This window comes from Rattus norvegicus, chromosome 1 (genome assembly GCF_021556685.1).
Source record: "Rattus norvegicus strain SHRSP/BbbUtx chromosome 1, alternate assembly SHRSP_T2T, whole genome shotgun sequence".
Taxonomy (NCBI): Eukaryota; Metazoa; Chordata; class Mammalia; order Rodentia; family Muridae; genus Rattus; species Rattus norvegicus.
The window spans coordinates 271412414-271425422 of record NC_141534.1 but is presented as its reverse complement, the minus strand read 5'-3'; the positions used below and the strand labels follow the sequence as shown (position 1 = coordinate 271425422).

General features: G+C 48.0%; 1 protein-coding gene across 4 annotated transcripts in view; it reads left to right on the top strand.

Annotated features, from left to right (window-relative positions):
• Hspa12a (heat shock protein family A (Hsp70) member 12A) overlaps positions 1-13009 on the top strand; it is a 163711-nt gene that overhangs the window by 112482 nt on the left and 38220 nt on the right.

Here is a 13009-nt window from a genome sequence, read left to right as displayed (position 1 = left end):
ATGTCCCTGAGAGTCTGAAAAACGCAGGGGGATGGATTCTTCCCTGGCACCTCCACAAGGAATCAGCCCTGCCCTCATAACTTGAATGTGGCCATTAGACCCATTTCAGATGCCTGACTTCTAGACCTATAAGAGCATGAAGTCATTTTTGTGTTAAGCCATTAAGTGCTAATAACTTGTTACCATAGCAACAAGGAGCAACACGTTCCAAGCACCACATCAGGCAAAATAGATGGGCTTTGTTGGGTTGTCAGTTTGTTTTGTGTGTGTGCGCATGTATGTGCACTGTGTGCAGTTCAGGTGGGCCTTGACTTGCTGTGTAGCTGAGGATGGCCTTGGACTCATCTTTCTGTCTCTGTCTCTTAAGTGTTATTCCAAGCATGTGCCACCTTGCCCAGTTTATGCAGTCAGCACATGGAATCCAGGGATATGTGCATGCTAGACCAGCATTCTATAACTGAGCTACATCACCAGCTCTTACAATCGCAGCACTCCACAAAGTTCCCTGCATCCCTGCTCAGTGTTGGTCGACTCCCTAGCCCAGCCTGCTTGTTCTGAACTTCTCATAAGGGAACCAGTCAGTGTGTGCTCTAGTGTGTGCTCCCTGATCAGTGAGTGCTCCCTGATCAGTGTGTGCTCCCTGATCAGTGTGTGCTCCCTGGTCTCCAGTGAGTGCTCCCTGGTCTTCAGTGAGTGCTCCCTGGTCTCTAGTGTGTGCTCCCTGGTCTTCAGTGAGTGCTCCCTGATCAGTGTGTGCTCCCTGGTCTTCAGTGTGTGCTCCCTGGTCAGTGTGTGCTTTCTGGTCTTCAGTGAGTGCTCCCTGGTCTTCAAGTGTGTGCTCCCTGATCAGTGTGTGCTCCCTGGTCTTCAGTGAGTGCTCCCTGGTCTCCAGTGAGTGCTCCCTGGTCTTCAGTGAGTGCTCCCTGGTCTCCAGTGAGTGCTCCCTGATCAGTGTGTGCTCCCTGGTCTTCAGTGAGTGCTCCCTGGTCTTCAGTGTGTGCTCCCTGGTCTTCAGTGAGTGCTCTCTGGTCTCCAGTGTGTGCTCCCTGGTCTTCAGTGAGTGCTCCCTGGTCTCTAGTGTATGCTCCCTGGTCTTCAAGTGTGTGCTCCCTGATCAGTGTGTGCTCCCTGGTCTTCAGTGAGTGCTCCCTGGTCTTCAGTGTGTGCTCCCTGGTCTCTAGTGTGTGCTCCCTGGTCTTCAAGTGTGTGCTCCCTGATCAGTGTGTGCTCCCTGGTCTTCAGTGAGTGCTCCCTGGTCTTCAAGTGTGTGCTCCCTGATCATTGTGTGCTCCCTGGTCTTCAGTGAGTGCTCTCTGGTCTCCAGTGTGTGCTCCCTGGTCAGTGTGTTCTCTCTTGTCTTCAGTGTGTGCTCCCTGGTCTTCAGTGTGTTCTCCCTGGTCTTCAGTGAGTGCTCCCTGGTCTTCAGTGAGTGCTCCCTGGTCTTCAGTGTGTGCTCCCTGGTCTCTAGTGTGTTCTCCCTGGTCTTCACTGAGTGCTCCCTGGTCTTCACTGAGTGCTCCCTGGTCTCTAGTGTATGCTCCCTGGTCTCCAGTGTGTGCTCCCTGGTCTTCAGTGTGTGCTCCCTGGTCTTCAGTGTGTGCTCCCTGGTCTTCAGTGTGTGCTCCCTGGTCTTCAGTGAGTGCTCCCTGGTCTTCAGTGAGTGCTCCCTGGTCTTCAGTGAGTGCTCCCTGGTCTTCAGTGAGTGCTCCCTGGTCTCTAGTGTGTGCTCCCTGGTCTCTAGTGTGTGCTCTCTGGTCTCCAGTGTGTGCTCCCTGGTCTTCAGTGTGTGCTCCCTGGTCTTCAGTGAGTGCTCCCTGGTCTTCAGTGAGTGCTTTCTGGTCTTCAGTGAGTGCTCCCTGGTCTTCAGTGTGTGCTTTCTGGTCTTCAGTGAGTGCTCCCTGGTCTTCAGTGTGTTCTCCCTGGTCTCTAGTGTATGCTCCCTGGTCTCTAGTGTATGCTCCCTGGTCTTCAGTGAGTGCTCCCTGGTCTTCAGTGAATGCTCCCTGGTCTTCAGTGAGTGCTCCTTGCCCAGGGCCTCTAACTCTGCAGCAGTCTGGATCTGGAGGCTCACTGTTGCTCTGGTGTCCCAGTTGCTGGGTCTAATTACCAGAGTGGTAGCTCTTCATGGTTAAACCACACTTCACTTGTCCATTCTCTTTGGAGCTGGGTTTGACATCTATGAAAACCACAACCAAACAACTGCTGCCGTGGCGAACATTCTGGAATAAATCTCCTGTTAGACACGGACCCTCATGTCTCACGGGTAAAGGCCGGAGAGTGGAGTTACTGGGTCATAGGCTTGGCTTATGTTTAGCCGTGCAGGGATTTTAGCACATGAGCAGGAGGCTAGCATGGGGACCGGGTGTCAACGTCTGCCCTACTTGCTGTAGTAATTTTGGGGCTACTCATGGGTCCATGCCTAGTCTGGACCTGGGTAGAAGTTTTCAAGACTGACTTGGGGACCGTTAACGGTGTATTGACTTTGTGTGGCCAGGTGGCAGGTGTTGCCCATGTTCATGAACACTCTTCATGTATACTATGAGTACTGGGGCTTTCTTACAAGTCTTCCATGAGTGTGACAGTTGCTAGCTCTGTTTGTAGTTATAGAATCTGAAGCTTGGGGAAAAGTCCTGCCTTTGGCAGAAATGCTGAAGGAAGGACTTGATATCCCTGAGTCCAGCTAACTCTGAGGTCTCAGTCCCATCCTCCACCCTGGAGGAGTGGCTGGAGGTGGGTCCTGCCTCAGAGATCAGCCAGAAGGGTCAGCTCCTCCCCCACTAAGGGGCTGCAGACAGTACAGGGGACGGTCTAGGGGACAGCAGATGGCTTCCCAGATGGCAGAGAGCACAACCCAGCTGATGGAGAGGGTTGCATGAGGGGCAGTGATGAGGAGGGGGGAGTAGCGAGAGCCTAATCAAGGCATCTGATTGGTTAAGCAGTTAAATCTTATGCAAAGAACAATAGAGAGCTTCAGCAGATACTAGAGGTGGGGGGGTCACGTGAGGACATTCATGATGAAGATGGGACCCAAGGGGACAACCTGGAGGCAGAAAACAGCCGAGAGAGAGAGAGAGAGAGAGAGAGAGAGAGAGAGAGAGAGAGAGAGAGAGAGAGAGAGGTGTTGCCTCAGGGAAATTCATGCCACTTTGTCTTTCTCCTGGTGTCTACTCTGTTCCTCTGCATCTTCCTCACTCAGCACAAGTCCCCTTCCAGTCAGCAGTCACTCCCCCGGGGCCTCCTTCCCACTGTGTGAGTCTGTCTTCACCCAGCTTCTGCGTTGCTCCCTCATTGTTTTGAGCTGAAGTAGCAAGCTCAGTTCTGAGGGCACACAGTCAGCCAGCTCCACCCCGACGAAGTTCGCAGGACTGCCTGTTCTCTGGTCCAGATGATGGCAGCCTGGTGGGGTAGGCAGAAGAGGGCTGGGACAGACACACAGACTGGGCTGATGTTTACTAAGTCCCTGGTTGGTTCTGCTGATTTCCTGTGCAGGGAATGCTGAAGTAACTGCCCAGCGACCAGTCACCTACTTTCTCAGTGGCATGTGTAGCTTCTGGAACTTTCTTGTTCAGTAATCCAGAGCGTTCTCAGCCCACATCATCCAGGACCCTCTCCTAGTACGTGGGAGGTAAAGGCTTGTGTAGCATCCCTGGGACCAGCCCTGCGTTTCCTCATCTGAGGGTCAACACGGGACTCAGACATTCCGGGTTCAGTGGTATGCTGCAGGAGTCAGGCTGGTCATTGCGTGGCAGGGTGGGGATGCCTGGCGCATTCCACTCTGCAGAGGAGATGGTGAGGTTAATTGAGTTCCACGAGGGCTGTTAAAGATAACAGTAGGGTCAGAGGCTGTCCTTGCAGGCCACCCTAAGGCTGACTGAAGCCAGAGTGCTGCATCCTTGTGGGATTATGCCTGTGAATGACCAGAACAGGACTGAAGGGGCAATGGACCACTGTGGGTGTCAAGATCTCCTCCCTAAGCCCAGATGGAGCTATTGGCCATCCATGCATAGTGGTCACAGTACAAAGTCTCATCTCCTGGGCTCAAGCATTTCTGGACTGGGTATGAGACCAAGACAAAGGGTCCTAGGAGACTACTTTTTTTTTTTTCCAGAGCTGGGAACCGAACCCAGGGCCTCTACCACTGAGCCAAATCCACAACCCCCCTAGGAGACTACTTTAATCTAAGCCGTCTCATGCTCACATAACACACACACACAGACATAGACACAGACACACACACACACACACACACACACACACACACACACACACACACACACACACCCAGGCTATCTGCAGTCTCTCCATGTCCCTGAAAATCAGTACACGTTCTATTGCCTGACTTTGCTCTGTTCCAGACTTTCTTCCCTTCCTCAGCTCTGTAAAGAATTCAGGGGGAATAATTTGCATTTTTGCCTAGCCATATGGTTGGGTGGAGGTTGGGGTGGATGGGATGAGGAGTTTGGGATTTGCCACCTCTCTGTGGAGACACCTTAGAGTTAAACCCCTTCCTTGGGACGTAACTTCGATAAACCCTTACTTTTCTTGATAAAAGACTTTGAACAGATCCTGCCTGGAGGTGAGGGGGTGTTGGGGAGCACTTCTTCAGTATCTACCGGTGTTCTCTCTCCTGCCTTTTAAATTCTGAGTTAAGTACTTTTTAAATCAGCTCCACCAGAAGAGGAAAATTTCCTTTTTCAAAATTTGCCATTTACGATTTACCTTAGCGAAGCCTAGTGTTAATCAGTAACTGGACCCAGTTGAAGGATTCTGTTCTCATTGGCATGCAAGTTCACCACTCAAGATTTTTTTTTTATTACAGATACTGAGAAGTAAGGTGCCTTGTTAGCACAGTAGATAGCCTACCAGTCTCATAAAAACACTGAGAAGAATTATGGGTTTTTATTTTAAAAAATCTTAAGATTTCAGGAAAACCTTTTTCTCTTTTCTCCCTGCAAGCCACCAAGGCTCTCCCTGTGTTTTACCCATGGTGCAAGAGCTGTACTGAATGAGGTGTTCGGTCCTGGAGGTGTCCCTGCAGTTTGGACACCAGCCACCAGACTCTTCCCAAGGCTGTGCTGGGCAGTGATTGTGCCTCGTTCTTCCCAGGGCTCCCTCATGCCTCTGAGCATTGGCCTGCTTTTGCTTTTACCTTCTGGGAGCAGAAGTTTTGTCCGTGAGAATAGTCACACAGAATTCGCTTAGTCTTTTTGAGACAGGGTCTTATGCTGTAGCTCAGAAGAGTCCTGAACTCACTATGTAGCCCAGGCTAGCTTCCCATGTTGATCTTCCTACCTCAGCCTTCTAAGTGCTGAGATCACAAATATGAGCGGCCATGGCCAGCTACACTGTATCAGTCAACTACAACTACACTGTATCAGTCAGTTACAGCTAGATTGTATCAATGAGTATTCAGAATCTTAGTGTTTATTTCACAGCACTTTGAAAATGATTGTCTGCCAGGGAGGGAAAGGTGGGAGGGTGGCCACTACTCAGCCCTTTAGCAGGCAGCTGCATCAGCATGCTGGGTTCTGAGTGTTTAACGGAGAAGATAGAGTAAACCTGTGCTGGCACTACCTGCTGTGTGACTGTATCCTTATGCTGCCACATCCTGGTGGCTAAGAGAAGTCGTAGCCCATAAGTTCTTGACATGGGATAGCACCTGCCCGTAAGACAATGATGCAGCCGTCTGTGCTTGTGAGATGCCATCCAAGGTCAGCGAATCATTTACCCATCTGCCTTGGGACATCTCTTCCACTAAGGAGCTCTGCAGAGGATTGTGTCATGTGCTCACAGCTCTGCTCTCACAGGTACCTGCTGCATTAATGTTGGAGGGTGTGTCCGAGTTCTCTAGCTTGGGGCACATGGTTAGCTGAGAGAGTTCAGCTAGAGAGAGGTGAACCCAGACATTCCATCTGCCTGCCCTGTCCTCCTGTCCCCCTTTCCCTCCCAATGACTTGTGGTGGCGGGGATATGTTCTTTGCTCAGTGCGTGCCCAGCTGACTGGGCATTAGAAGCATGTTCTTCAGCTTCACAGCAGTTCCAGAAGCTGTGCAGTGGCCTCTGAAGTCCCCTCCCCCCAGGCATGTTTACCATTAACTGGGAAGGGTCTATCTCAGGCAGAGAAGAGCTCCACACTGACCTTAGTGTTTAGATGGGAAATCAGGCTTTCTTGCAAGAAAGGCAAAAAGGCTGCTCAAGGCTGTGTGGCCTCCCATATTCTCCGTGGCTAGTCTAGAAGTGCCCCTGGGTGAGCAGACATCCTAAGTGGGAAGCCAAGCCCAGAGAGTCCATCTCAGCCTTGGCAGCCCTGACCCTCACTGTTCCCGACCATTGCTAGAAGTTTTCCTGTAGGTTCTACTTGCCACATTTCTATCTGGTGTGGATTTTCAGCTTTGATGAACAAACCCACAGAATCTAAATTCAGGGGAATACATTTACTGACCTTGTATGTCTGGGGGCACTCTGCCTGTTCCATGGTGTAACCACGGATCATTTCCTCTGCAGCAGTTGGACCAGTGTGATGGTGGTGGTGGTGATGATGATGATGGTGGTGGTGATGATGGTGATGTTGGTGGAAAAAACACCTAGAACTTGTCATGGATGCTTGTCAGGCACTGGGTTTGATAGGTATTTTTTGCTTAATCCTCATAGTGCACAATAAAATACATCACTGTGGTTACCCAGCCTCATTTTTGGGGGGAGTAAAATGTGGCCCCAAGAAGAAAAGTTAGACACAATGGCTGGCATCTGGGAAGTGGTTTTTAATTAGTAGTTTTAATATTAAGCAAACATTTTACTATATGTTAAAATTATGATATATTTTATACAATATATAAATATAAAACACAATGTAACATAACACTAAACACCAATTATTTAATCTTTAATTATGAATAATTATTTAATTAGCAACCAATTAATAGCTTGAAAATGAAGGCTCTTGTTCAGTTCTGTAGCCCAAGGAAGGCACAGCTATGTGGTTGCCTACCTGGTTGCCTGAACTCGGAGCATAAATGGCCACTGGCAGGACTTGGGAGTGCACGATTCCCCCATAGTTTTTGCTCATAGGTAAAAGTGGGGATTTTCATTGATACCTGTTACGATTTGGATGTGTCACCGTATTTCATGCATTGTAAAATCAATGCCCAATGCAGCAATGTTAAGAGGTGAGCTTTGCCATACGCACAGATCAGTGCCCAGCCCAACTGTCATCAGAGAGGCCTCAACCAGCAATTGATGGGAGCAGACACAGGGACCACAGCCAACCCTTCCAGACACTGGGTAGAGCCAGGGGAACCCTGCAGAAGTGGGGGAGGAAACAGGGGTCGAGGACACCATGAGACAGGACCCAAGAACAAACTACACAGGGCTCACAGGTGCTCACAGACTGAAGCCACAAACACAGACTCCACCCAGGTCTGAGCTAGATCCTCTACATCTATCTAAAAGAGAGGAGATGTTAGAGAGGGGAAGGAGGTGGAGGAGGGACTGGGAGGAATGGAAGGAGGGGAAACTGTGGTCAGGATGTAATTATGAGAGAAGAATAAAAGTTAAAACAATGAATGGGAAGGGAGTGCCCAGTCCTACATATTGTATGGACAATACCTATCTCTCGGCTTTAGATGGTGGAATGCAAGGGTAGAGACCAGGGCCAGAGAGCCCAGATCCTGCTGGGCAACACCCAGACCGATTTTGTGAGTTCCACATAAAAATCTCTTAGCTTCCGTGTAGTGTGCATTCAGTGAGAACTTCCCCAACCGACTTCCAGGCTTGCGCACCTCCAGTAGTTTCTAACAATTCAGGTTTGAATAAAGCAAACGCGTGGACGGCTTACTGGGGTTGCAGGGTGAAACTGCAGCAGAAACTCAAGGCAGGAGCACGAAGGCAGGAACTGAAGCAGGGATCGTGGAGGAGTGCTTCCAACTGGCTTGTTCCCCAGGTTCAGCCTACTTTCTTACAGGATTCAGGACTACCTGCCGGGGGACAATGTACCGCCCACGGTGGGCTGCACTCTCCCATAGCAATAATTAATTAAGAAAATGCCCTACAGCCCAATCTGATGGAGGCAACTATCCACTTAGAGTTTCCTCCTCCCAGATGACTCTAGGTTGTGTCAAGATGACAAAAAAACTAACCAGGGCAGCAAAGTTAACCTTAGACATCCGATCCTTTTGGGTCTACAATCCAAGTGCTGTGCTTACAGGGTGTCCTAGTCAGGGTTTTACTGCTGTGAGCAGACACCATGACCAAAGCAACTCTTATAAGGATAACATTTAATTGGGACTGGCTTACAAGGTTCAGAGGTTCAGTCCACTATCATCAAGGCAGGAGCATGACAGCATCCAGGCAGGCATGGTGCAGGAGGAGCTGAGAGTTCTACATCTTCATCTGAAGGCTGCTAGCTCCAGGCAGCTAGGATAAGGGTATTGAAGCCCACACCCACGGTGATACACCCACCCCAGCAGGGCCACACATTTTAATAGTGCTGCTCCCTGGACCAAGCATATACAAATCATCACACTGGGTGTGCCACTCCACCAACCAAGACACACCTTCCCATATCATTCTAGCCCAATTCCTAGTCAAGTATTCCTTCATCCGTGAATATTCGAGGCTGTCTCCCTGAAGGGCATCTTTTTTTTTTTAAGGATTCTACAACTACACTCTGAATAATACACCCTTAATTAACATCATCAATATTTGATCAATGTTTACATTGCTCATCTCATGAGTTATACAAAAAATTATGATCCCGGAAGAATGCACAGGTTGCGATCCCTGTGGTTGATGTGTTCTGAGTTCTTCCGGTTGCTAAGTCAGACCCTGGGAACTAACTTCCTGTGGGTTCACATTTAGTGCCTCAGACCTGTTGGGGGAGTGGGGGTTGTGCTGAAGCATTCACTTTAATAAGCCCTCTGGAGAGTGCTAATGCCCATCAGGCTGAGAACCTCTCATCCATGTCCCCAACCCTTTCTTTTTCCTTGTGGTTGTTTCTTAGAGAAACCCAGTTTAGCATTGCTGGCGCCTGAATATTGCCGGTTCCTCGGAGCAGAGTTCGTTCTTCTGGTACCCAAACCAAAAGGGCTGACTTGGGAGGATGAGGCCTGGAGGACCAGGCAGGGTTGTCTCACTAAAGAAGCAGGATACTCTCCTGTGCAGAGGAACCAATCAGGCAAAGTGCTCTGGGATCCTTGGATAGATGTGGTGTGGTAAGACACAGAAGAGGCCCTAGATGGAGGGTGGTGGGCTTTGAGCTGTGAGAGCTATCAGTAGACAGGGCTCTCTCTCATTGGACTACACATTAGGAAGCCCCTGACAGGATTGCTGAAGCAGAGGGACCTCAGCTCTGACTAGGGTATTTTAACTGACTACAAGGTGGGTGTGGCTTGCACTGTCAGGACCAAGCAGGATCAAGGCCAAGAGGGTCTGGAGCAAGACTGTGGTAGTAACTTTGCAGAACGTGAACTAAGAAATGAGAGGTGTAAGAAACAGAAGTGATGGATCTTGGGGATGGAGGGGGTGGAGGGAGGAGGGGAGGGAAGGAGGCAGGGAGGTATGGAGGGAGGGAAGGAAGGAGAGGGAATGAGATGAGAGGAGAGGACCTTCTTGTCTGACAACAATGATGATTCCTCTGGTAAAAAGGGTGTCTGAGGAGAGAGGCATATCTGGCTGATTTGAGAGTTGATTCTACATTTTAGTGGCAACCTGGCAGGTGCATTCCAAATACACTGACTGAGAGGTTGGAGCCTCAGTTGGGAAGGACCTCATTGTTGCCCCAAGTCTGTGGATAATAGTCACCAGATCCGCTCCTGGGCACACATAAATATCCATCTATCCATCTGTTTTAGTGTGGTTTCCCATTGCCGTGATGAAACACCCTGACAAAGGCATCTTAATGGAGAAAGACTTTATTCCAGCTCAGAGTTTGAGGATGCCGGGAATCATGGCAGCAGGAGCTTGAAACATCTGGTCACATTGTATCCACTCAAGAAGCAGAGAGCGAGCAGTGATGAATGCTGGTTACTCAGCTGCATTTCTCCACTGACTTATCCCAGGGTCACAACCAGGGGGTGGTGCTACCCTCAGAGGAGCTGGTCTTCCCACCTCCATTAGGGCAATCAAGATCACTGCCTTTAGGCATGTCCAGGTGATTCTAGATTCCATGAAGCTGGCCATTAACCCTAGCCATCACACACACACACACACACACACACACACACACACACACACACACACACACACACACACACATCTATCTGCTCTTCTGTCTATCCATTCACCAGTCCATTCAACTATTCATAACCCTGTGACGTGTCAGGTGCAAGGACAATCAGACAGGAAGCAAGACCTGACCTCAACCGGTGGAACAGAGTCCATGGCGGGGGTTGGGGGGTGTGGGAAGCTGGTGGACCGAACTATCTTGAGACCATGCATGGAGATTCTCTAAATGCAGGGTGCTGGTGGCCGGATGACGCATGGTTGCTGAGTCTGATTTATGTAAGCTTTGGTCTAGAAAGCATTTCCTCACCTCTCCCAGTAGTTGCCTGCACATGGCGAGGCACAAGTTGAAGGCCTAGGAACACACATTTCAACCTGAGCAATGGAGAAAGTGCGCTACCCAGCCAAGGATCTCTGGGAACTCACTGACTGGGGAGACCTCACTGTTCTCGGTCTTATCTCTTGGACTGTCCAGGAAGCAGGGAAGGTTGCTAGAAGAGGCAGGCCATTGTCACAGCCCCCATTTGGCCCATACTGGATACTTGGGTTTCAACCATGGAGTGCTCATTTCCATAATTATGACGTAGCATCCAGAGGGCAGTTATTTTATATTAAGGGTTCTCTGTAGCGAGAGGGTCTTCCCACTCATGCTAATAAAATTTCCATTTACTCTGGACATCAACCATGCTAATTAAAAAAATCCATCAATTATTTACTGAGATGGAACTTCAGCTTGGTATAATGCATTAGTTCAGCTAGCCACGAAGCTTGTTCCAGGGCAATAAAAGAGGGTTTTTTTTATCCTCCTTCCCAAAAGACATTTCCCAGTAACCTACACATGACCTTGAGCAGATCAGTTTTCCAAGATGTTACTGCAAAGATGGTGTTAAGGAGAGAAGGAACAGGCTTCTTCACATAGGCTTTGATTTAGGCTAATACCTGTCATCCCAGGAAAGAAGAAATGGAATATGTATGTGTATATGTATACAGGTATGTATACGTTGTATGTTTATGATGTATATGTATATGATGTATATATATATATGTGTGTATATGTATGGTGTATATTTATGATATATATGTAGGTGCATATGTGTGTGTTGTATGTTGATGATGTATATGTAGATATGTATGTGTGTGTTGTATGTTATATGTTTATGATGTATCTGTAGGTGTGTATGTGTCTGTTGTATGTTTATGATGTATATGTATATGATGTACACGTAGATGTGTATATGTATTGTGTATATTTATGATATATATGTAGGTGCATATGTGTGTGTTGTATGTTGATGTATATGTAGATATGTATGTGTGTGTTGTATGTTATATGTTTATGATGTATATGTAGGTGTGTATGTGTGTGTTGTATGTTGATGATGTATATGTAGATATGTATGTGTGTTGTATGTTATATATTTATGATGTATCTGTAGGTGTGTATGTGTGTGTTGTATGTTGATGATGTATATGTATATGATGCATACGTGCATGTGTATGTATATTGCATTTTTAAAGTTGTGAACCTTTGGAAAGGACTGTTTATTTAATAGAAACATAAATCCACAAGTCAGCAAAGAGAGCTCTCAGGCAGGAAAGCCTGTGATGAGACCACCTGTCACATCTCACAGGAGTCTGGAGCTCCACAGTGTAAGGCTAGCCCAGTGGCTCCATCATCATCATCAAAAGCATTGCATTTGGGGTGCGAGATTGATTTCCGTGTACCTTACACTGCAGGGGGAGTTGGCCTTCTGCCATTTGCTGACTAATGTCCCCCACAGAGATAAAGGACAGCAAGCAAGTTTATGAATTACGACTCCCTTCACAAGACTTGATTTATTTATTTTCATCCTAAGAGTGTGGCTCTGATGAAAGCCATTAGAGGGAGCAAATAAAAAGCGACCTGCTTTTACGTGCCTCGCTTTGTATCTGGGACCAGAGGAAGCCCATATTTTAATCCCTAGCCATTACAGCAAACCATGAGGGTCAAACTAAGTAGCTGCTCCACCCCACCCCCCCACCCCCTGTGCCAGGCTCAGGTTCCAAGGAATCCTGTAGCCGGAGACTCATTGGTTCAGCGTACTTCTATCTGCTCATTGCTTACTTTGCTGCATAAACACTTTGATTTCCTACATCCTTCTGTGCTGCAAAAGTCATTTTAAGTGAACCAACAAACATGATCCTGAACCAGATTTAATATTCACTAAAGTATTTTTTTAAAAGATAGTCTATATGCCTAGTTGTATAAGACCAGGGTGATACTAACTTATCTGAGACATGGGCTGACACTACAGCCCAGTGGGAGAGAGCACTTTTGGCATTTGTGGGACTCTAGGTTCAATTCTTAGTATCACACAAAGAAAGTTATCTACAATTATTAGTGTAGGAAACTCAACAGTTAAATTCCCATTCATGAGAAAGCACCAGGGTCACTTCCTCTCAGCCTCTCCAGGGTTTTTCAGTTGGTTTGTATCTTTGAAATGGTCCCCGTCTTTCTAACTCCTGGGGCTTTAAACTATATAGTCCCTCTGTTGTTCCTACCAAAGCTACCGGAGACAGTGGAGCCTTTGAGAGGTGAGACCTACTTCAGGGAAGTTAGATCAGGTGGAGCCTTTGAAGGAGACATTGAGAGCCTTTCCGTCCCCTGCACCTCTGTGTGTGTGTGTGTGTGTGTGTGTGTATGCACATGTGTGTGTATATGTGTATGTGGTGTATGCATATATGTGGTGTGTATATGTGGTGTGTGATATATGTGTGGTATATGTATGTATTATGTGTGTGTTATGTGTAC